The 25,470-nt window shown below is 35.0% G+C and overlaps 1 pseudogene; it reads left to right on the forward strand.

Moving 5' to 3' along the window:
* The first annotated feature begins 8,412 nt into the window (after positions 1-8,412).
* The window catches only part of LOC100022546 (pseudouridine-5'-phosphatase-like), a 54,028-nt pseudogene continuing 36,970 nt past the window's right edge, over positions 8,413-25,470 (forward strand).

Here is a 25,470-nt window from a genome sequence, read left to right on the forward strand (position 1 = left end):
AGAACAAAGATGGTGGAACTCAGCCTAACTCTCCCAACATTCCAACCAAAACAACTTTACAATGTCATCTCAAAAAGATTTCTAGTGTCAGAGACATTTTTCCATCATAGGACAACTTTGAAGGTAGACAGGAGACTTGGTGTCTGTGACACCAAGATGTAGTTTGGCCTGAACCCACAAGAAAGAAACACTAGGAGTGGACCTTGCATCCTTTGACTATAATAGCAGGAACATGCAGAGCTCTCAACCCAGAAATGGTAAGGAGAAAAAATTTAAGAATTATCAAATTAATTTAATATTATTATACAAAATAACTGGCTCATTTCACAGTTTTACTACATAATTCACAGTGTATTAAAATCCTTATTTATCTACATCCCCTCCAATATTTGTCATTTTGCCCTTTATCATCTTAACCAATTAGATAAGTATGGGAAGATATCTCAGACTTGTTTTGATTTGCATTTCTCTAATAAAATAATTATTTAGAGCATTTAAATAGTTATATAACTTTGATTTGTTCATCCAAAAACTCTTTATTCATAGAGTTTGAACATTAATCAAAGAATAATAAAACTATCTATACCTTTTGACCCAGCAAAACCAATGATAGCACTATATCCTAAGGCAGTTATGGTAAACTTTTTAGAGACTGAGTCCCCAAACTAGATCCCTCACATCACATGTAAGTCCCTGTATCAAGGAACTTCATTCCTTCCCCCCTCCTGAGAAACTTGACTTGTCCTTCAAACATTTGTGACATAACACAGTTGCACCAGGTTTGTGTCCCTCTATATATTGTATGTCAATAAAAGTCAAGGCTTTGGGCTTGAGAGGAGGGAGAATTGAGAAGTGAATGAATAAGGAAGAAGTCAGGAACAGGGTAGGCAGGTGAAGGGATGGAGGAAGAGAAAAGCAGGCTAGGGACCATGTGGTCCAGGTTACTTAGAGGAATAATTGTCTACCCTTTCTAATAAATTTTATAAAATATATATCTGGGTAGAAATATTATTTCAATTCTTAAGGTTGGTAACCATCAGTCAGGGATTTTTTCCTTAGGACCCTTAATTTTCTTCTTCTGAAGTTTTAAATAAGAGCTTAGGTTAGCTTGGATAAGATAAAAGTGGCTTCTGATTGCATATACGAAACTGGCTGAGAATAGGAGCAGAGTACCATCTAAAGCACCTCTTTGGAAGGATTGGTGAGAAAACTCCCTCCCATGTGTTTCCTCACTCCTGTTCTTTTACTGCAGCCCAGGGTGGGTCAGTAATTCCTGACTGAAGCACAGGAACCCAGCCCCGCCCAGCCCCTGTTAATTATTGGTAACAATAATTATTACACTAAATACACATTCATTATTGATACTATTGCTGTGCAATAATTACTGTTTCCTTACATGACCTTTTTGTTTTAAACTTTCTCTTATTGCCTTCCACAATAACATTGAAGAACCTTGTGTCTCCATTTTTTTTATATTTTAAGAACTTTTTTCATTGTTTAAGCTGACCATTCTGCAATACTCACACTAACTTAAATTAGTAGATTAAGACATACAGTCTAGACAAAATGGGAAATACTGCAACACATCAAGGGAAATCAGGAAATATTCAAACTGATTGACCCCTGCATGAATTTCTTAATTTTTGGAGTGATCCTAATTTGCCTAAGGAAAATTGGATGACAAAGAAAGAAGCTAGAAAGCTTTGTAAGGCATGGATGAACATATCTTTTACCTGGCCAGAATATGGCTCTTTTTACTTCAAGATCTTAAAAGATTTGAAGTTAACCATTAAAAACAAAGATTCCAAAGATTATAAATACTGGTACTTGTGGGCTTATCATGTTGATAAATCAACTATCCCCATCCAGTGAGGAACTCATTCTTTCTTTGGAACCAAACTATTCTAGCTTAACTCATTCAGTGAAATCTAGCAAAAAACAAACAAACATATTTTATCATCCCACCTGGACTTTGAGGAGGTTTTCTCCTGACCAAAACCAGGACTTGAACCCTTTAGCTCCTCACCCTGTCAGACCTCACTCATCCCCTACTCCTCCCATCCCCTTTCCCCCAATCTACCTTTCTGCCCTCCCTTAACATCCTACCATTCATACCCTCCTTCTATGCCCACCTATACCATCCCTATTTCAATCCTTTTCTGTACCCTCCTTCCCACACACCTTACTATGACTGCTCTAAACCTCACCGCTCCTACTCCTCTTTGTCCCACCCCCAGCCCTGCCCCTGATCTTTTCTTTCTGCCTCCCCACCTCCTGACCAGCTCACCCCCTTCCCTTACCAGCCTCACTCCAACCCACTCCATTGAATTCCAGAACAAAAGCCAAGCAGCAATTACCACATATGATTCAAATAAATGTCTTTTCCCTTTAAGAGATGTCCCTACATATAACAGATGTGGAGATTTAGTAAACATTCGACATCATACACCTTTATCTCCACAGGACATTGAGAGATTTAAAAAAAAACATTATTTTTGTGGAAAAGTTGGTAATTTAATTATGAATTGTAAGAAGAGAAATCAGGAAAATAGGAATAGAAGTTTCAGGAATAACGATCATAATAGGAGAAATAGTTATTCGAATGAGGCAAATCAAAACTCACACCCAAACATCTGTACTCACTGTGGGAACTCCCCTCAGTATGGGGGAACCCAGAGGTGTGGATAACATGATTGTGATGAATGATTGTACTTGGAGGGGGGGAGAAACCTCAAAGAGTCTGGAGGTGAATTTTTAAGCCTTTTCAGACCTGATTGCCTTATTGATGTTAACTGTTTCAGTTTGTTCCCCTCCCCACAACATGTATATAATTTACTGTTAACCACTTTATAAGTTATCAAAATTTAAAATTTCTGTTACATTATCTTTATTTGTACCTCCCCTATGATTGTACTGAAGAATATATTTTTAAAAAACATAAACAGCATTTTGTTCCTTTTTTGTCTTTGTTAATTGTCACACAGAGCAGATGGATGGACTCCATCAAATTGGTTTCAACCTGTATACATGTTTTGGGAATTTAATTGGCTAATAATTTAAATTGATTTTGATGGGTCTTCAGAATTGACTTTCAGATATCTGGAAGCATCCCTACCTCTGACTGATCATTCATTTGCCTGCCTCTGAGTTGTAACAAGAGATAAGGGTCCATTTGTAGTTGAAGTACAGTGCAATGCTATTGTTGCAATTTTCCCATTTCTGCATTAATTGTAAATGTAATGGATGACATATCTGTAGTGATTTTCACTTTTTAGTCCTTGGCTCCACATGAAAATGGTTGAGACATATTGGAGAGAGTTCTGTTACACTGTTACAGTCTCATACCAAGAGTAAGCCCAAGTGGCTTAGTTAACCTGTGATGTATTATAATCTCATCCAGTAAGTGGGAATAATTTTTTTACTGTGAAGCCTAGAAGCTTCAAAATGGATTTGTTATATTTTGTAATTCTTTATCAACTATACAGAGGTTTTTTCTCAGTTTCTCTCCTATCAAATTTTAGAATTATAGTAATAATAGACTTTGTTAATAATATCTTTGCCAAGGTTGAAAGCCTGGCTAAATCTGTAGAATTTGTGACAATTATTCATGTGTTCAAAGGTTTTTACATGTCACACAGCAAGTCATGTGAATCCTAATGATAGCTGGTTTGTTTGCTATTGTCCTTAAATGGGCTCTTTTAATTTTTGGGATTTTGGTACTTCTTAGAATCTGTATTAGTTGTTGTACTACTGTCATTAAAAGGCTTTTACCTGGTGAAAAAAAAATTATGTACACTCCCACTATGGATCATGGCCAAGTTAAGAGTGATACAAATTTCATTTTTTAGTAAGAACCTTTTGTGTTGTGGCTCTGCTTGGCTAACACATTGTCACATGGAATATAAACTGTGAAATTATGATTTTTTTAATTATTTTTTCTCTTTATCTTTGTAATAGGATATTTGTTTTTTTCTTTCTTTTTTTCCTAACCTTGCTGATACTCAAAGTACATGAAATCAGTATTAATATTTTTTCCCTTGAAGGATACAGTTTACAGTATAAGTTTATAGTATCTATTAGCCCTAGTAATGTGCATACTCAAAAAGCTTTTGACTATGGAAACCTGCCATACATTGATAAATGTTATGGGACTTTTTAATGATTATGTCTGATTTCAAGAGAAGGGAACAAAAGCGCCACTAACAGTGCCAAGTAGCATGAGGTCAAAACAGACCAAACCCAATCCATTTAGGATTGTTGAACATCTATGCCAACAGGAAAGGAATTGAACCTAGTGCACAAATTGAGGTGCAGGTGCTTGACATATATTAAGATGCAAGACTCCCTTGAACCATGCCCCATGTGCAATACAGGTTAGCTATCATCGTGACTCCCCCTATCTCTGACAGTGATGGTAAAATCAGACCAGGGAATGAGTTTCCCATTTGCTAATGAAACTTAGTCCTTTCTCTCTTATAGTTTGGCAATTTTCTGTAGTCCTGGCTGCAAATGGGTTAAGTGCTGTATTGCTGCTATTATCTTACAGGCTTATGGGACATAGGTCTCTCTAATAGAGCATTGCTGTGATTCAAAAACTTGTTACAGGTTTAGTTTATACTCGGAATTTTCTACACTAAGAATTTTAAAAATTTTATTTTTTGTCATTTCTGTACTTATTTTTATACAGAATTTAATTGTTATTCTTTTATTTGGGATTTTTGGGGTGGCTAATTTTTGTTTTGTTTTTCTTTTAACATTTTTTTCATATACCTCATAACTTGATCATGTATCCTGGTATGATTCTGGTGTTGGTCAACACCCTACTCAGGGGGGATTGTGTAATTCTCCTAAAAATACAAAATTTAAATTTTTTTTGAGAAATTTCAGGAAAAGAAACTTGCCAACATCCTAATTCAAGAAAGTGGATCCTTTTGGATAAGGTGCTATAATGATGCCTGAAAAAGCCACACACTGCATCAAAAGATCCATAATGAACTTTGGGATATAATGAACTGAACTCAAAGAGGTTTAACATATTTTTTCTGAATGTAAACTCTTATGCCAAAGGGGACTACCCCCTAATTGGCATTTTGTCAATGTGTCTATCAATCAGTTTTTGTATTTTACTTTTATCTCTAACAATTATAACTTCCTCTTAGAAAAATGCAATATTGTATGTACTTTTAGCTAGAAGGTATTTAGAATTATAAGATAGTTATATTTAAATGATCCATTGGGGAGATGGGTCTCCCAAGGGATCACAGATGGATTGTGTCAAGGAGGTTCATTCTCTCTCCCCTCCTGAGTAACTTGATCTGTCCATCAAACATTCCTTACGTAACACAGTTGTGTCAGGTTTGCATTCCTCTACATGTTGTATTCCAATAAAAATCAAGGTTTTGGCCTTGAGAGGAGGGAGAACCAAGAAGAGAACAAAGGAGGAATAAGTCATGAACAGGGCAGGCAGGTGAAGGGAGGGAGGAAGAGACATACAGGCTAGGGACCACGTGGTCAGATTACTTAGAGGAATAATTGTCTACCCTTTCTAATAAATTTTATAAAATATGTATCTGGGTAGAAATATTATTTCAATTCTTATATCCCTCACCTTACCACAGACAGGGGAGGGAAGAAGCACTCCCATTGGGCTGCTGGGCATAGTGGCAGGTGGTATAAGAATTGTCCTCAGGCAGGTGCAGAGAGGGGAAGGAGAGAAGCTCCCTCCAGCATGCATGCTGCAGATTCACCAACATGGTCCTAAGGTGATTGGGGAAAAATGAAAAGAGCCGATATGTCCTGTAATATTTATAGTAGCTGTCTTTGTGATAGCAAACAATTAGAAATTGAAGGAATGCACATCAATTGGGGAATGGCTAAACAAGTTGTGACATATAATTGTTATGGAGTATTGCTGTGCATTAAAAAAGACAAGCAAGTTAATTTAAAAATAAATGGAAAGTCCCATATGAAATTATCAAAAGAAAAGTAAGCATAACCAAGAGAACATTATATTCAGCAACAGATGTATTTTTTGAAGAATTATTTATTTATATCCAACTTCAGAGAAAGAACAGATGAATAGAAAAAAAAACAAGTAATAGTTTTATATATTCATATATACTTATTTATATATTATATTTAATAAAATTAATTAAATTAAATATAATATTAAAATATATCATATATTACAATATATCATATATATACATACATATATATATATATTTACATATATATATATATATCTTTCTGTCAAATGATATCTTCTCCAATGGAGGACAGAATAGGTGGTAGGTAGTTACTCATCTATTTTATTATAACAAATAAAAAATAAATTTAAAATAAAAAATAATTATTGATCTACCTAAAAGCCATGAATCAAAAGAAGGGCCTAGACATCATTATTTCAAGTATTTATCAAGGAAAATTGCTACTGCATCCTATATGGTTGATTTCAAAATGATTATGTATGCACCTGCAATTAGAAAATTAGAAGGTGCAGGATGATTATGTTTAGACGTGAGTTTTCCTTGATACCATACTGGAGGAAGCCTAGTAACCAAGTTTGGTGAGGCTCTTCTCTGAGATCTCTCAGAGGTTAGGCTGATTTTTCTCTCCTTTACCTTCCAAACACTATCCTCTTAGAGAAGCCTTTAATCTTCAAGGACCTCCTGGCTCGCCTGGCATAGGCTGGGTGGGATAAATCTTATACCTTTCCCTCTCTCTTTTCTCCTTGATTTCTTCCCTATTTATTGATTAAATACCATATATTTCCAAACTGACTTGGGTATTTTATTTGGGATATCCCCTGGTGACCAAAAATCAACTTTAGATTAGATCACAACCCTAAATTATCCTTACAGTCATTGTAGTAAATTTATTCATTTTTTATGCAGTTAAAGTATAAATCATTCGCTTAAGGTTGAATCAATTGACAGAAGTAGTCCAAGATTTTTTCCTCTGGAACTTTTATTATATATATATATGTATATAATAGGGGTGTATGGGGTGCTCAGGGAGGGGTAGTATCTCTGGTATGGAGGGCTTGTCATGCCCTCCCAGGGCAGCTCTCCAGCCTCTGACCCCCACCTGACACCCAGCTCTCACTTGTGATTCCCAGTAGCTGCTAGCATGCAGCAGCGGCCACACCCCAGGCAACGGCTTCAACAGGCCGGCTAAACCTTGTGAGGGTAGCCATCGGGTCGTCGACCCCTGGTGAACCAGGGCTTTGCTCACCCAGCATGTGAAGACTGCTTGGCTGAACAGATGGAAGAAACCAATAAGAAGGTTCAATGGCTGAGAGGGCGACGCAGCAAAGCACTGTGGAGTGCTCAGGGCGTGTTGGAGCACAAAAGACAACATGGCCATCCAATGCAGCTGAGGAAGTCTCCAGGTGTAACGACTTTGCATGCCACTGGACCCAGGCTTCCAACGTCGAGAGAGTGGGACTGTCTCTGTGCATCGACTTTTCCACTTGAATCTCCTCCACGCACAAGTGTCTTTGTGCACACTCATCTATCATAGATGAAAATGCACAAAGACAATCGTCATCCTCAGTTACCGAGAGACTACTACTATATATATATATATATATATATATATATATATATATATATATATATATATATATTAGTTTGGCTTATTAGTTATAATGATAATTTACCCCAAAATTCTTCATTTTCTTAGACTCCTTTGTTTATAACTTATCTGATCACTTTCTAGTAGGCTCTGTTAACACATATGTAGTATATTTCTGATAGTCTTAATGACTAATGACCACTCAGCAAATCAGCATCTTTCCTTTTGTAATCATTCTTTATACTGATGAATTGGTTTGGGCTCTTTTTGTCACTAAATCTGTAATTTTTAACTCTCTTTAATTTAATGCTGACCAAGCTAAGAAGAAAATTTTAGCATGTCTATTTCCAGATGCTCATAGCATTCTTAAAAATACATGCCCAATCATCTTTAGACAGAAGAAAATCCTTATTAGTTGTTGTCCCCCAACCATCTAGATTATTGGAAGTATGAACAAAAATTTCCCAGTACCAAGCATTAAGCCTCCAGTATTCCTGGAATATTTTCAGAATGTATAATCTTTTACCATCTGTTGAAATCCCATTATAAATTGGAAATATAGATGTTTGTTGGTTAAATCATTAAAAATCACAATTGTTTCCCTCTAGAAGTAATATAAATTTTAATCATTTGGATACTGTCTATTGAATTCAGCAGACATGGGGATATTTTATTTTCTTTCTAATTTGCCTATTATAGCCTGTTAGATTGTTTCACACTTGCTACTCCAACCAGTTTAGTTAATGTTTTCAGGGTAGGTTTTCTTCAGCACTTCTAATTATATTCATGTTAAGAAATGGCAATGGTTTTACCTATTTCTAAGGCAACTAAATAATGGAGGAAAACAAAGTCACAGTGTGGTCCAGGCTACCAAGTTGCAGTTCAGTGAGGCAGAGGAAGAAGGGAATCCTTGTGACCATGTACATAGAGGAACATGCTGCCTCTATGGTATTGTGTTATCCATATCTCTAGGTCTTTAAGCAAAGGCTGAATAATCATTTTAGGGCATGGAGAGATGCTTATTTAGATCAGAATCGGGGTTAAAATTTGCATAAAGGCTATAATTCGAATGCTATAATAAATTTGATAGAATAGAATGTAGCAAGAACTTTCCACTTAGTCAAGAGGCTAGATTTCTAGATCATTTTTCCCATTTTGACACACTCAAATATGTGGAGGTTTCCTATATAGATGAATGACATACTCAACTTTATGTAGCTTTGGATGGTAAAACAATGATTTTGGGAGAGTTGGGCTCTAAATATAGAGAGGCAGATTTAATGTATTGAAATTTGTATTGACTCAGTGACTCATTATTCCCAGAACTGCTTGTCAATCAGTGTTGGAGGGAGGCATCCCATAGTCTGCAGCTCCCTGATATTTGTCACATAATCAAGGCACTCACGGCCTGTTTGTATCTGGAAATTGTTGTGTGCTACCGTTTGAGAAGAATTGAGATGGAAAGACCCAGTCTCTTTTGCTGATGTGAACCTATAAGGACAATCTTTATCTCATTACAAAAGTTAACAATATAAACTGGCCCCACCTGGAAGTTGTTTACTGTTCTCCAGCAATCAAAGTTTTGTTACCTTGACATACCAATAAAAAAATAATCCTTTTATTTCTCTCTGTTCTGAGTTTTGCTTCCTTAATCCAAATGGAAGAAAAAAAAAGAATTTTCCTTTCAACAGTTCATTATAAGAAGGAGCTTAATAACAATTATAGTTGTTTGTACTTGTGGCAGCAAAGGATTGGAAAAAAAGTGATAGTTATTTTAGGCTAAACAAATTGTGGCAGATGAATGTGAAGAACTATTATTGTGCTGTAAGGATTACATGTTTCAAGGAGGATATGATTGGGGATTTAAACTCTAAATGAACATCCTAGTGAGAACATCAACAACATGGAAATAGGTTCTGATCAAGGACACATGTAAAACCCAGTGGAATTGTGTGTCAGCTACAGGAAGGGATGGGTGAAGAGGAGGGAGGGAAATAATATGATTCTTGTAACAAAGGAATAATATTCTAAATTGACTAAATAAAATCAAAATCAAATAAATGATAAAGAGATGGAAAAATCTTGTGAAGGCTTATATGAACTGATTCAGAATTAAATAAGCATTATGAGAACACTTGCTAACTGTTTCTTTGAGCAAGCCATTTCACCATGTTTGCCTTTGGCAAACATTTATGAAGAGAGCTGGAAAAGGAAATGGCAAATCTCTCTAGCCTTTTTGCCAAGAATACTCCAAAGGGGGTCATAAAGAGTTAAATATAACTCAAAAGTTTGACTCAACATCAAAAACAACAAATGAAAAAATATGTGAAATAACAGCAATAGTTTTCAACAAAAAATTTAGAAAAATTTCAGAATTCAATTTCTGAGGAGAAATAATAAATATTCTAGTCACTTCCTCATAGAGAAGTGAAGGGCACAGAGTGCAGAAGAGAGATTTTATTTTCTTTATCTCCTGGCTTTAAGTTCAGGAATTAATCCATGTTGACTCCATAATATCTGGCATTGGAAAATATTAATTTGCTTTGTTGCCATTATTTTAATACAAATAAAATGACAAATTTCAGCTAAAAGATACAACTTGCTAGAGAATGAATTAAAAAAATTCCTTGATGAATAAAAATGAGATTTTCTAAATAAAACATGTCCAATATTCATTGGTATTCTGTGGACAAAATGAGAGTGTATAATTTTATTTCATATCAGTCAAAGATTTTTAAAAAAAACTTACTTTGTGCTAAGCACTGTTATAAGTACTGTGGAAAGCAATACAAAGAAATCATCTCCACTCAGAAAGAATTAACCTTTTTTTACTTCTCATAGAAAGAATGTGTTAGAACTACTTCTTTGCTTATTGTGTCAAATAGTTTCTATAGTATTGGGATTAGTTGTCATTTGAATGTTTGAAAGAATTCATTTGTGAATCCATTCCGTCCTGGGGATTTTTTTCTTAGGGAGTTCATTGATAGAGTGTTCAAGTTCTTTTTCTGAAATGTATTATTTCAATATTCCATTTATTTTTTTTGCTAATCTAGGCAATTTATATTTTTGTAAATATTTATCCATTTCACCTAGATTATTGCACTTATTGTCATATAATTGAGCAAAATAGCCTGTTCTAAGAGATTTAATTTCCTCTTCATTGGAGGTAAAATCACCTTTTCATTTTTGATATTGATAATTTGATTCTCTTCTTTCCTTTTTAAATCAAATTAACCAGTGATCTATTTAAATTATTTTTGTTGATTTTTTTTCATAGAACCAACTCCTCATCTTATTTATCACTTTGATAGTTTTTTAATTTTTCAATTTTACTAATTGTCCTTTGATTTTAGGGGTTTCAATTAGTCTCTAATTGGGAATTTTAAATTTGTTTTTTTTTCTAGATTTTTAGCTGCATGCCCAATTCATTGATCTGCTTTTTTTCATTTTTTATTGATAAAGGAATATAAAATTTCCTCATAATGTTACTTTTTTCTATATCCCACAAATTTCAATACACTGTATTTTCATTGTCTTTTTCTTCAATGAAATCAGTTATTGCTTCTAAGATTTTTTTTTCTTTTATCCCCCTACCATTTTAGAGAGTTAGTTTATTTAGTTTCCTAATAAATTTTAATTAGTTTTTTCATGACCCTTGTTGATTATAAGTTTATTATATTATGATCTGGAAAAGTTGAATTTATTATTTCTTCTTTTCTGCATTTGGTTGTGAATTTTTTATGCTCTGGTACATGGTAAATTTTTATATATGTACTACATATTGCTAAAAAGAAGGTATATTCCTTTTTATCCTCATTCAGTTTTCTCCAGGTATCCAAGAAATCTAAGTTTTCTGAAATTTCATGTACTTCATTTACTTCTTTCTTATTTTTTATTAGATTTATCTAGTTCTGCTAGGGGAATGTTGAAGGCTCCCACTAGTATTGTTTTACCCACTTTTTCATCCTTAACCTCCTGTAGTTTCTCTTATAATAATCTGGATGCTATACCACTTTGGGCATATATATTATGTACTGATATTTATTCATTATTTATACTACCTTTTATCAAGATGTAATTACCTTCCTTAAAAATTTTAATCAAGGGGGCAGCTGGGTAGCTCAGTGGATTGAGAACCAGGCCTAGAGACAGGAGGTCCTAGGTTCAAATCTGGCCTCAGCCACTTCCTAGCTCTGTGACCCTGGGCAAGTCACTTGACCCCCATTGCCTAGCCCTTACCACTCTTCTGCCTTGGAGCTAATACACAGTATTGACTCCAAGATGGAAGGTAAGGGTTTAAAAAAAATTTTTTTAATGAGGTGTATTTTGCTTGAGGTCATGATGACTACTCCTGCATTTTTGTCATAGTTGAAGTCCAATAGATTTTGTTCGAGCCCATTACCTTTACTCTCTGTGTGTCTACCTGCCTCAAATATGTTTCTTGTTAACAATATATGGTAGGAATCTGGTTTTTAAATCCACTCTGCTATCTACTTCAGTTTTATGAGTGAGTTCATCCCATTTACATTCAGTTATTATTTCCATCTGTGCATTTCCCTGCATATTTATTTTCCCTTTTCATCCTGCCCCTTTTCCTTTCACTCTTTCCTTTCCCATCAATATTTTGCTTTTAATCACTCCCCCATTTCCCTTCCCTTATATTACCCCCCTTCCCACCACCTCCCTTCTTATTCCCCTTTTACTTCCCTGTAGGATGGGATTCTATACCCTAGTGAATCTTGATATTTCTTCTTCTCTGAGTCAATTCAAATAAGAGTAAGGTTTAAATATTACCTGTCACTACCCCCCTCCTCCCCTCCACAGTAATAGTTTTATTTTTACCTCCATGATTCTTTATGTGATATAATTTACCCCATTTTATTTCTATTTTCACATTTCTTTTAGTACATGCCTCACCTTTGCTCCTAATTTTTTCTTATCATCATAAACAGCTTACTATTATATCATTTGTGTATGTATACTTCTAAATATTATGATAATGATAAAATTTTTCAAGAGTTACAAACATCTTTCCATATGGGAAAATTAATAATTTGATTTTATTGTGGCTCCTAATTTTTTTCTCTATCTTATTTTCCTTTTCATGATTCTCTTTAATTTTGTATTTAGCCATCACATTTTCTGTTTAAGTCTTATCTTTTCTTCAGGAATGCCTGAAAATTTTCTATTGCTTTAGATGACTATATTTTTCCTTGAAAGAATATTAATCAGTTTTGATGGACAAATAATTCTTTGTTGTAAACCAAGTTCCCTTGTGTTCTGGAACATCATATTCTGATTCTTCCGAGTGTTCAGTGTGAAAGCTGCCAGATGCTGTGTAATACTGACTGGGGCTCCATGATATTTAAATTATTTTTATGACTATTTACAGCATTTTCTCCTTTGACAGGGAGCTCTTGAACTTGACTATAACATTCCCAGGAGTTGCCACTTGAGGATTTATGGCAGGAGATGATCTATGGATTCTTTCTACCGTCCTGTTCATAATTATCAAGCCATTTTCTATGACAATTTCTGGTAATATGATGTCTAGTCTTTTTCTCTCTTATCAAGACTTTCAGGTAGTCCAATAATTCTTAAATTGATATTTAATCCATTTTTCAGATTAGTTGTTTAATCAATGAGTTTTTTTCATATTTTCTTCCATATTTTCTTCTTTTGATTTTTATTGTTTCCTGATGTCTTGTGAAGTCATTAGCTTCTTTTTTCTAAATTCTAATTTTTAAAGAATGAATTACTGCCATGAACTTTTGAATCTCCTTTTCCATTTGTTTCATTCTATTTTTCATGGAATCTCTTCTTCATTGGATTTTTGTGCCTCTTTTTCCAGTTGACATCCCTTGTTTTTTAAGCTGTTATTTTCTTTTTGTATTCTTTCATTTCTTTTTTTCATTTTTCTTCTTCTTTGAGTTTTAATCCCTTTTTTGTGTTCTTCCAGTGCCTGGGACAAATTACCATTTTTCTTTGAACGTTGCATGAGGTTGCTTGGATTTCACTATCCTCTATTCACTTTGTGCCTTGTTCTTTTTCTCCACAGAAATTTTCCAAGATTAGGTGTTTCTTTTACTCTTTGCTCATTTCCCAGCCATCTTTTTGTCTGTGGACTCAGCGTTTTAAAAGCTGCTGATTCTGTCTCCTCTGCTGAGGACTTTCAAGATTCATCACTCTGAGCTATTTTGCCCTGTGGCTAAAGGCTTCACAACAACATAGGGTTGAAAGGGCCAAATGCTTTGGCTAGGCTAATACTAGGGCCTGAGATTTCAAATGGTGGTTCTGGGGTGTGGGGTTCTCTATAATTGGAATAGGCAGGAACCCAGGATCCTGAATTAGACCTATATCCAGGCTCAGATTCTGGAAGAGTAGGTGTGTGTGGGGAGTGCTCTGGCATTTGTCAGTGTACTAATTTGCTTCTGGTTGCCCATTATCCTGTGAAAATGGATGCTCTCTGCCTATGTTTCAAGTTGTGCTCAGCAAGAGAGCCCCTTCCCTCTGTAATTCTGTTGGCTTCTGATTCCTGTCATTTCAGGAGGCACTTTTTAAAAATTGGTTTGGAAGGATTATAAGAGTGGTTTCAGCTTTTACTACTACTAATCCATCATCTTGGCTCTGTGTGCACGTTCTTTTAATTATACAGGACAGGTCAGTGGAATTGCCTTTTCTACCAGAGTTAGAGATAGATTACTACTCATGAGAAGACTATGATTACAGCTTAAATATTAAGGTAATAATTACAAATCCATACAACATAATTTAAATATGATGTAGTTGGGGAGAGAAGACATTAGCAATTGTGGAGATTAGAAATGGTTTCACATTGAAGATGGTGCTTAAACTTTAGGCTTGAGGCATTAGAAGTTAAAGAGATAGTAGTGAGAAGATAAAACAGAAGAAAAGCCAATAGTCAAATAGAGAAAGAAATTTGATGTCTGTGCCTGCCACATGATACTTAGAAGAAGTAGAAAAAAAGATAAGAGCAGTTACTTTAAGTGGAATCAAATAGGAGATTAGATGAAAGCAAATCAACTTCTGGAAGCTCAATGGATAAAATAGAATCCTCCTTCTGTGTGTAGAGATGGCTGAACTATTGGATTTGTGTATACCCTTAGAGAAAATAAAATTGGATTTCCTTTATGGTCCTTTACTTTCTACCATGGTCTTAGAAGAGAAAATATTGAAAGAAAGACAGACTTCATCTTTGTCCTTCTGTGAGTTATACTGAATGCAAAAGAGATGGGGTTTTTTTTGAGATATCATTGAGGAAAATAATTTTCTACTACTTGAAAAGTTGTGTGAGATTTAAAATGGTTGAGGTCTTAAACTGTAATGCTTAAAATGGTGGAAGATATAAATTGTGATAGATATAAGAGAGGGTGAGTAAATTTGACTGCAGAAAATATGTTTCACTACAGTGTCTTGGTTTTTAAATCAAATATAAGGTGGTCGCCAGGGAAATATTCCCAATTATTCAAATACCCAAGTCAACTGGGTTTTATAGAGATTTTAATTAATACAAATGTGGAATTAAAGAAAGAGAGAAAGAGAGAAAAAGGAAATAATTATAAAGGGCCTTAAGCCAACATGGCCTAGACCTGAGTCTTAAGAGAGAGAGATCAGTCAGTCAGTCTTTTAACACTCACCACAAGGCCTGCCTAAGCAAGGATTCTAGTGACACCAGGCCAGCATCATCTCAGCTGCTTTCACCAGCTCCCTCCTCCATCTGAATGTTTCAGAATCAGTCCTTCCTCAATCTGAATGTTTCAGAATGACCTCCTCAATCTGAATGTTTCAGAATGAACCCCAGCTCTTCTCTGAGCTCTTATTTTTAAGGGCAAAATTTCCTATGTCACCTCCCCTAACTTCTTCCATCTACCAATCACTGTAGATGTTTTCCAAAAGACAGCCCATTTTGAATTCACAGCTGAGTAGATTAATCTCTTTAGTAAGTCAGAAAAAAATGCTGCTGTGTTGACTAATTTCATTAAGAGAAAACCTCTGAGTAAGTTTTCACCTTTTAGGTCTAAGTAGTTTACAAGTTGCCCTACCTTTATAAGCACCTAGCATCCCATTGTATCAATTCCAAAAACAGTCGTAGCTCAAAAAACTCCTTTCCTTTATAAGTATGGTTTTCAAGTACTTTCATTGTTTAACAAGGAGTTTTCTGCCCTAAAGCAGTCTTAAGTAGGGGTGGAGTAGGGATACTCCCATAGCAAGGAGTTTTCACATTCAAGTAGAGTTCTCACTATCTGGTATGGAATTATTTCAAGTAGGGAATTGGAGGATTCCTCAATGTGGAGTAAAATTTTTAACATTCATAAGTCTGTGAAATTTTAAGGTTTACAGTTGTCTGGTAAAAGACTGCTTTGCCCTATCACTCACCATCTATAGCATATAAGGGGGGGAAACCACCAAGAATATTACTTTATTATTGCCCTCTCACACAATTGCACCACCCCAGTTTGTAATGTAGTTAACCTCCGTCTTTCTCAAAAATCAGAAAATGAATGGCACTTTGTGGATATGAATGCTTATTCAGAAACTACTTAGGCATAAATGCTAACCAGAAAACTAACAAACACTTATCTTATTCAACTGTGAATCAGCAATCATGAAATGTGTCCTTCAGATTATGTCAATTCAGTTTCAAAAGGACACAGGCTGGTGATATGGGTGAGCAACACTTTGATAAGCCATTTTATAGTTGAGAACACTGGCATTGCTTCTTTTAAAAAATATATACTTAAAATTGCCATTTTCCTATAGAATTCTATTCTGGAAATGTTGCATTTCTAAAGGATATTAATAAAAATTTAAAAATTATTTTGATAAATAAGTTGATGAAAAGACTAGATTAGCTAGATAATTTTTCTATCTTTTTTGTGTTTTTGTCTCCTTGTTTTCTCCATTTATAAAAAGTGGAGAATTGCACTTTATATCCCCAAACACATATCTGACTGCATAATTTTATTTCACACTTACCAGAAATAACTGTGCAGATCTCAATTGTTATGTGACTGTTTTAAAAAGTACAAAATAAGTTTACTGCCTCCTACCTTGAATTTAGGTGTTTAAAAGAAAACAGTATTTACTTGCACTTTCTTTGCTCTACTCAAACTATATTTTCCACCTCATTTGTGAGGACTTTGTTTCATTTTACTTTTTTTTAATTGAAGCTGTAGCTTCAGAATTCCCTTTTCTCCCTAATGCCACTATGCACTATTCAACTCATCATTTTCCAACCCCTGCCCTTGCTCCAGTTTCAGAGATATCCCTTCTCCTTGCTGAATCAAAGCACTCTGTATGTACCATATTCTCATCTATCCTCTGAAAGTTTACACCTTTATTCATTCTTTTACTCTAATTTTCAATTTCCTTTTTATCTACTGACTCCTTACCTGCTGCTAAAAATGTTCTCAGATCTTTTCTATCTTTATAATTATCTCTTGACTATTATCTGAAATTATCCTGCATTGCTCCTTACTCTCAACAAACTCTTATAAAAACCTTTCAACATTTCTTACTTCTGCTTCTTGACTTCTTATTCATTTTCTTTCCCTTTCAATATGACTTCTCCTCCCATTTACTCAATTGTGCTTCTTCTCTCAAAGACCACCAGTGATGACCTAATAGTGAAATCCAATAACTTTTTCTCAGGCTTTACCATAATGGACTTCCCCTTAGCATTTAAAGCTAGTGAGCAATATTTACTACTAGAAAATCTCTCCTCCATGGTTTTTTTTTGTTTTGTTTTTTTATCTATATCCCTTTCTTGGTTCTCCTATCTCCTCAGGCTCATTTACAACACAATTGCCTATGTAAAATCCTCTAGGTGCAACTAAGCACAAGAGATCTATAGAAGATTTTTTACTTGTTTCCCTAAAAGTTCTGTCAGGGATTTTATCACTTCCCATAAGCTTAACTATCCCCTCTATCTGGATGACTTCTCAGGATTTCTTTGGACCATTGGGTAATGCTCCTTGTTGAGGCAGATAGATGACAGACCTGATAGAGCACTAGACCTGGAGTCAAGAAACCCTGAGTTAAAATCCAACCTTAAACACTTACTAGTTGTATGACCAGGTGTCTTTCTGCCTCACTTTTTGCATCTATAAAATGACAATATCAATAGCACCTGAATCTCAGGATTGCTATCAGAATAAGTGAAATAATATTTGAGAAGCACTTTATGAACTTTACAATTCAATATAAATGCTTTCATTACTGTTGTTATTATTAGTACTGATTCATTTATCATCTGTAGAAATATTACTCTCATCAGGAAGTGCAAATGTAGCATTTATTTCTGTCCTATGTTCTAGTATCAGGTCATCAATTGCCTATACCATATTTCCACTTATATGCCCTTCAAGTCATCACAAACTCAGCATCTAAAAGCAAAATTAATTTCTTTCCCATGGAAATCACACTTTCTCTTAAATTCCTTATTGCTGTTAAGACAACCACCACCTTTCTTTTTTTTAATGCCCTTTCCTTCTGTCTTTAAGTCAAGACTGTGTATTGGTAAGTGTATGTGGAAAGGACTAGGCAAGGGGGCTTAAATGACTTGCCCAGGATTACATAGTTAGGAAGTATCTGAGGCCAGATTTGAACCACAACCTCCTGTTTTGAGGCCTGACTCTAAATCCACTGTGCTACCTAGGTACCCCATACCACTAACTTTGTGAACACTCAGGTTTGCAGTATCCGAAATATCTTTGATTCTCTCTGTACCTTGCTATCCAAATAATCGATAATTCCTGCCAGTTGCCTTTTATCTTTGGGAGCTAGCATCTTGGATCAGGCCTGCATTACCTCTCAAATGGAATATTATAATAGCCATCTAGCTATTCTCTCTGCCTCTTTTCCCCTCCCTGATCCATCTTCTATACATAAGCACAGTTCTAAGTATATCATTTGTAAAAATTAAATTAGTTTCTAGTAATAAAAGTATTATATTTTATGAGGTTTATTAAGATTATTAGAAATCAAGGCTACAAAATAATAAACCACATTTGTGTCCATGACTGATTAGCCAGTTCAGAACCCCTGCGCTTAGTTTACTTACTACATCATTGCAAAATGGAAGAGACCGCGTGGGAGGGAGAGACCCAGTTAAATACTAATTATCATCTCACCCAGGTGGAGACTCAGGTGAGATTATAGGGAATTCTGGGAAATACCAATGACTTCTGGGGATTGAATCTGGGGTTCAAATCTCCATTTTTACACATTCATGCAACTTTAATTTCTATACAAATCTCTCTAGATCAAAAATGCTTTACAATTTAGCTCCAACAAATACTTTTGTTGTTTTTTTTTTCATATTCCTTCACTCTTGCATGTTTCATGTTGCAGAGAAATGTGTCTTCTCTGTATTGGACATATAGAAGATTTCATACTCAGCCTCATTACATTTACATAAACTTTTATCCAAATTTGGAAGATACTTTCTCTGCCTCCACTTCATAATAACTCTAGCTTGTCTTCAAATCTCAGCTCCTGAATCTTCCTAAAAAAACCTGTCTTGATTCTCTGAGAGCTTAGTGCCTACCATTCAATATTATTTTTACTTACTTTGAAAATTGTTATGTTTTGAAGTTTTTTCTCCCTACCTTCCATAGAAAATCCTGAATTCTCTTAATTCTAGTGTTTGATCTTGACAGAAGAAATTACTGGTTTTGAGTGCTTATGTAGTGGGAAGTTGTGGAGAGGAGAAAAAAAGTCATGGAAAATTTATGGAAAAAAGTTGAACTTTTAGCATCCAAGCTTAGGGGTTGAGTTAAATGGTTTCTGCAATTCTTTCCTACTGTCAAATTCTATAAATATTTCAAAACACTCTATGAACTCTTATAGAATCAAAAAAAAAAGAGATGCCCAGGAAGCATAATCTCTACCAGAAATTATTAGTCTCTCTAAAAGGTCTTACACTTTACATTTTCATACAAAATAAGTTATAATTATGAAAGCAATGTCTTGAACTATGACTTAGTCTTATTTCTATGAGTGGAAATTTGGGTATTATTAGCATTTTGACCAGTTAGGAGGACCACAGCAATCAACGCAAAACAGTGATTAATGGGAAAAGGTCATCAAAACATCATGGGTATTAATTTTTGCTGTTGGATAACTAAGAGCTTAGTGTTGAGTCAAATTATAACAGTGAAATGGAAATGATGATGACAGTGATAGTTTGAAATTATCTGATACTTCAAAGTTTGCAAAATTCTTACAAATATTATTTCATTATTGACTCACAACTGAGTGGTAGATATTGTCGGTATTTTTATTTCCATTTTATAGATGAGAAAATGAAGTTGAGAAAGATTAAATAAATTTGTTATTGTTTCAAGCTTATGAAGCATCAGATATGGAATTTTCTGCCTCACCTTCCTGTTTCTAAGTCCAGACTTCCCATACAGTATTCCACCTAAAACATGAGTCAACTATTTTACCTCGTATAATGTAATCTCTACTGACAATTCTTACTGCACCACATCCAAAGGAAGAATAGTTGTACTTAATTATTTCTTTAAAAACAAGTCAGTTCAGTTAAAACTGCAAAAAGGTGTGTGCATAGATGAAATATAACTTTTGGTGTTTGTCCTTTCTTTACATAACAAATTCTAAAACTTTGGTTTAAAGACTGCTCTTCTACTTTGAGAACTTCATGAAGGCTGTGTTCCAAACTTGGCTATTGCACTCAATGGCAAGAGTGCTCTGCATCAGGGTTCTCAAAATCAGTAAAAACTTTCATTGTGTTTTGAACCCACATTGTTGTTTCAAGTGCTGCCCTGAAATGACAGGAAATAACAATGCCAATCATAGTGAATAAAATCTGTGGATGTACAAGATGTTTCAAATGTTAAAAAAACTATTGCTCTTTTCCTGAGTACAAGTTTTCATATTCAGTTGTGGCAGCTTGTGACATCTAAATTTAAATAACACCAAAAAGAATCTTATATATTTTAAATGGATTTTTACAGCTTTGAAAAGTGGATATTAAATAAACCATGTGTTAAGATGACATTTATGTCTTTTTTTCTTGAACAACTTCAATAAGTACCACTGTATTTTGGGTTCACTTGATATTTCATATCTTTGGCAATTATCAATTCTAGATGAGGGTTAATTGTAAATTGTTGAAGTTTTAACAATTTAGATGGAAAAACTCAGAAAAAATAACTTGCTTTGAAGATGTTTAATATAAGTATTTCGATAGTCTGCTATCTATGGAGAAGGGAAAACCAAGGGGAGAGGGGTGAGGGAACACAAAAAAGGGAGGGAAGAAGAGGGGGAGGGGGAGGGAAGAAAAAGGGAGGGATTAGAAAGGGAAACATATCAAGGGAGGGGACAAGGGGGACTGATTTAAAATAAATCACTGGATTAACAATTTAGAGCTGAAGAAGAAAGGTTAGAATTAGGGAAGGATATCAAAATGCCAGGGAGTCCACCAGTGACAGTCATAACTTTGAATGTAAATGGGATGAACTCACCCATAAAACATAGATGAATAGCAGAATGGATTAGAATCCAAAACCCTACCATATGTTGTCTTTAAGAAACACACATGAGATGGGTAGACACCCACAAGGTGAGAATTAAATGATGGAGTGAGACCTTCTGGGCCTCAACTGACAGAAATAAGGCAGGAGAAGCAATCATGATATCTGATAAAGCCAAAGCAAAAATAGACCTGATCAAAAAGGATAGGGAAGGTAATTATATTTTGTTAAAAGGGACTTTAGATAATGAGGAAATATCACTAATCAACATGTATGCACCAAATAATATAGCACCCAAATTTCTAATGGAGAAACTAGGAGAACTGAAGGAAGAAATAGACAGAAAAACCATATTAGTGGGAGATTTAATCAACCATTGTCAAATTTAGATAAATGAAATCAAAAAATAAATAAGAAAGAGGTAAAAGAAGTGAATGAAATCTTAGAAAAATTTGAATTAATAGACATATAGAGAAAAATAAATAGGGATAAAAAGGTACACCTTTTTCTCAGCACCACATGGCACATTCACAAAGATTGACCATACATTAGGTCACAGAAACATGGCACACAAATGCAGAAAAGCAGAAATAATAAATGCAGCCTCTTCAGATCACAAGGCAATAAAAATAATGATCAGTAATGGTACATGGAAAACCAAATAAAACACTAATTGGAAATTAAATAATATGATACTCCAAAATCATTTAGAGAAGAAATCATAGAAATAATTAATAATTTCATCGAGGAAAATGACAATGGCAAGACATCCTTTCAAACCTTTTGGGATGCAGCCAAGGTGGTAATCAGAGGTAAATTCATATCCCTGAGTGCATATATTAACAAACTAGGGAGAGCAGAGATCAATCAATTGGAAATGCAAATAAAAAAACTTGAAAGCGATCAAATTAAAAACCCCCAGCAGAAAACCAAACTAGAAATTCCAAAAATTAAGGGAGAAATTAATAAAATTGAAAGTGATAGAACTATTGATTTAATAAATAAGACAAGAAGCTGGTACTTTGAAAAAACAAACAAAATAGACCAAGTACTGGTCAATCTAATTAAAAAAATGAAGGAAGAAAAGCAAATTAACAGCATCAAAGATGAAAAGGGGGACAGAACCTCCAATGAAGAGGAAATCAAGGCAATCATTAAAAATTACTTTGCCCAATTATATGGCAATAAATACACCAATCTAGGTGATATGGATGAATATATAATAAATACAAACTGCCTAGACTAACAGAAGAAGAAATAGAATTCTTAAATAATCCCATATCAGGAAATGAAATCCAACAGGCCATCAAAGAACTCCCTAAGAAAAAATCCCCACCCCAAAGGATTCACAAGTGAATTCTATCAAAAATTCAGAGAACAGTTAATCCATTTGACATAATAAGCAAGAGGGAATTCTACCAAACTCCTTTTATGACACAAACATAGTACTGATTCCAAAACCAGGCAGGTCAAAAACAGAGAAAGAAAATTAGAGACCAATCTCCCTAATGAATATAGATGCAAAAAATCTTAAATATGACACTAGCAAAAAGACTCCAGCATGTGATCAGAAGGGTCATCCACCATGATCAAGTAGGATTTATACCAGGGATGCAGGGCTGGTTCAATATTAGGAAAACTATCCACATAATGAATGCTGAGGGGATGTGGCAAATTAGGGACATTAATTCATTGCTGGTGGAGTTGTGAATTGATCCAACCATTCTGGAGGGCAATTTGGAACTATGTCCAAAGGATGATAAAAGACTGTCTGCCCTTTGATCCAGCCATAGCACTGCTGGGTTTGTACCCCAAAGACATAATAAGGAAAAAGACTTTTGGTGGCCAAAAATTGGAAAATGAAGGGATGCCCTTCATTTGGGGAATGGCTGAACAAATTGTGATATATGTTGGTGATAGAATACCATTGTGCTAAAAGGAATAATAAAGTGGAGGAATTTCATGGAGTCTTGAACAACCTCCAGGAAGTGATGCAGAGCGAAAGGAACAGAACCAGAAAAACATTGTACACAGAGACTGATACACTGTGGTACAATTGAAGGTAATGGACTTCTCCATTAGTGTCAATGCAATGTCTCTGAACAATCTGCAGCGATCTAAAAAACACTATCCACAAGCAGAGGATAAACTGTGGGAGTAAAAACACCGATGAAAAGCAACTGCTTGACTACAGGGGCTGAGAAGAAATGACTGAGGAGAGACTCTAAATGAACACTCTAGTGCAAATACCAACAACATGGAAATGGGTTTAAACCAAGAACATAGGTGAAACCCAGTGGAATTGTGCACCGGCTATGGGAGAAGTGGTGGGAGGGAGGGAGGGGAGGAAAAGATAATGATCATTGTTTCCAATGAATAATGTTTGTAAATAACCAAATAAAATAATGTTTTAAAAGAAATAAATAAAAATGACCATCCTACCCAAACTTATTTATCTCTTTAGTGCCATACCCAAGGAACTCCCAAAATATTTCTTTACTGATTTAGAAAAAACCATAACAAAGTTCATTTGGAATAACAAAAAATCAAGGATATCCAGGGAAATAATGAAAAAAAAAAACACAAATCATGGGGGCCTTGCAGTCCCAGACCTTAAACTATATTACAAAGCAGCAGTCATCAAAACAATTTGGTACTGGATAAGAGACAGAAAGGAGGATCAGTGGAATAGACTGGGGGCAAGCGACCTCAGCAAGACAGTATACGATAAACCCAAAGATCCCAGCTTTTGGGACAAAATCCACTATTCGATAAAAGCTGTTGGGAAAATTGGAAGACAGTGTGGGAGAGATTAGAAATTGATCAACACCTCACACCCTACACCAAGATAAATTCAAAATGGGTGAATGACTTAAATATAAAGAAGGTAACCATAAGTAAATTGGGTAAACACAGAATAGTATATATGTCAGACCTTTGGGAGGGGAAAGACTTTAAAACCAAGCAAGACATAGAAAGAATCACAAAATGTAAAATAAATAATTTTGGCTACATCAAATTAAAAAGCTTTTATACAAACAAAACCAATGTAACTAAAATCATAAGGGAAACAACAAATTGGGAAAAAATCTTCATAGATATCTCTGGCAAAGGTTTTATTACTCAAATTTATAAAGAACTAAATCAATTGTACAAAAAAACCAAGCCATTCTCCAAACGATAAATGGGCAAGGGACATGAATAGGTAGTTTTCAGCCAAAGAAATCAAAACTATTAATAAGCACATGAAAAAGTGTGCTAAATCTCTGATAATCAGAGAAATGGAAATTAAAACAACTCTGAGGTATCACCTCATACCTAGCATATTGGCTAACATGACAGCAAAGGAAAGTAATGAATGCTGGAGGGGATGTGGCAAAGTGGGGACATTAATTCATTGCTGGTGGAGTTGTGAATTGATCCAACCATACTGGAGGGCAATTTGAAACTATGCCCAAAGTGCAACAAAAGAATGTCTACCCTTTGATCCAGCCATAGCACTGCTGGGTCTGTACCCCAGAGATAATGGAGAAAAAGACTTGTTCAAGAATATTCATAGCTGCACTCTTTGTGGTGGCCAAAAACTGGAAAACGAGGGGATGCCCATCAATTGGGGAATGGCTGAACAAATTGTGGTATATGTTGGTGATGGAATACTATTGTGCAAAAAGTAATAATAAAGTGGAGGAATTCCGTGGAGACTGGAAAGACCTTCATGATGTGATGTAGAGCGAGAGGAGCAGAACCAGAACATTGTACACAGAGACTAATACACTGTGGTATAATCGAAAGTAATGGACTTCTCCATTAGTGGTGATGTAATGTCCCTGAACAATCTGCAGGGGTCTAGGAGAAAAAACACTATTCATAAGCAGAGGACAAACTGTGGGAGTAGAAACACCGAGGAAAAGAAACTGCCTGACTACAGCGGTTGAGGGGACATGACAGAGAAGAGACTCTAAATGAACACTGTAATGCAAATATTGACAACATGGCAGTGGGTTCAAATTAAGAACACATGTGATACCCAGTGGAATGATGCATTGGCTATGGGGGGTGAGGGGGGAGGAGAAGAAAATGATATTTGTCTTTAATGAATAATGCTTGGAAATGATCAAATAAAATATTATAAAATAAAAAAAAACGTGTCCATATTAGCTATGTTGTAGAAAATAGCAAGAAAATAAAGAAGAAATTGTCAATCTGTGTTTAGAGTTCATCAGTACACTCACTTAAGTGACCTATTGTTTGTCATGGGTCTATGATATTATTTGGGGGGGGGAATCATTATATAGATCACAGTAGCTAAGACTTTCACAATTAATCATACTTCAATTGTTAGCATTGTTACTATGTGCAATGTTCTCCCAAT

This window comes from Monodelphis domestica, chromosome 3 (assembly GCF_027887165.1).
Source record: "Monodelphis domestica isolate mMonDom1 chromosome 3, mMonDom1.pri, whole genome shotgun sequence".
NCBI lineage: Eukaryota > Metazoa > Chordata > Mammalia > Didelphimorphia > Didelphidae > Monodelphis > Monodelphis domestica.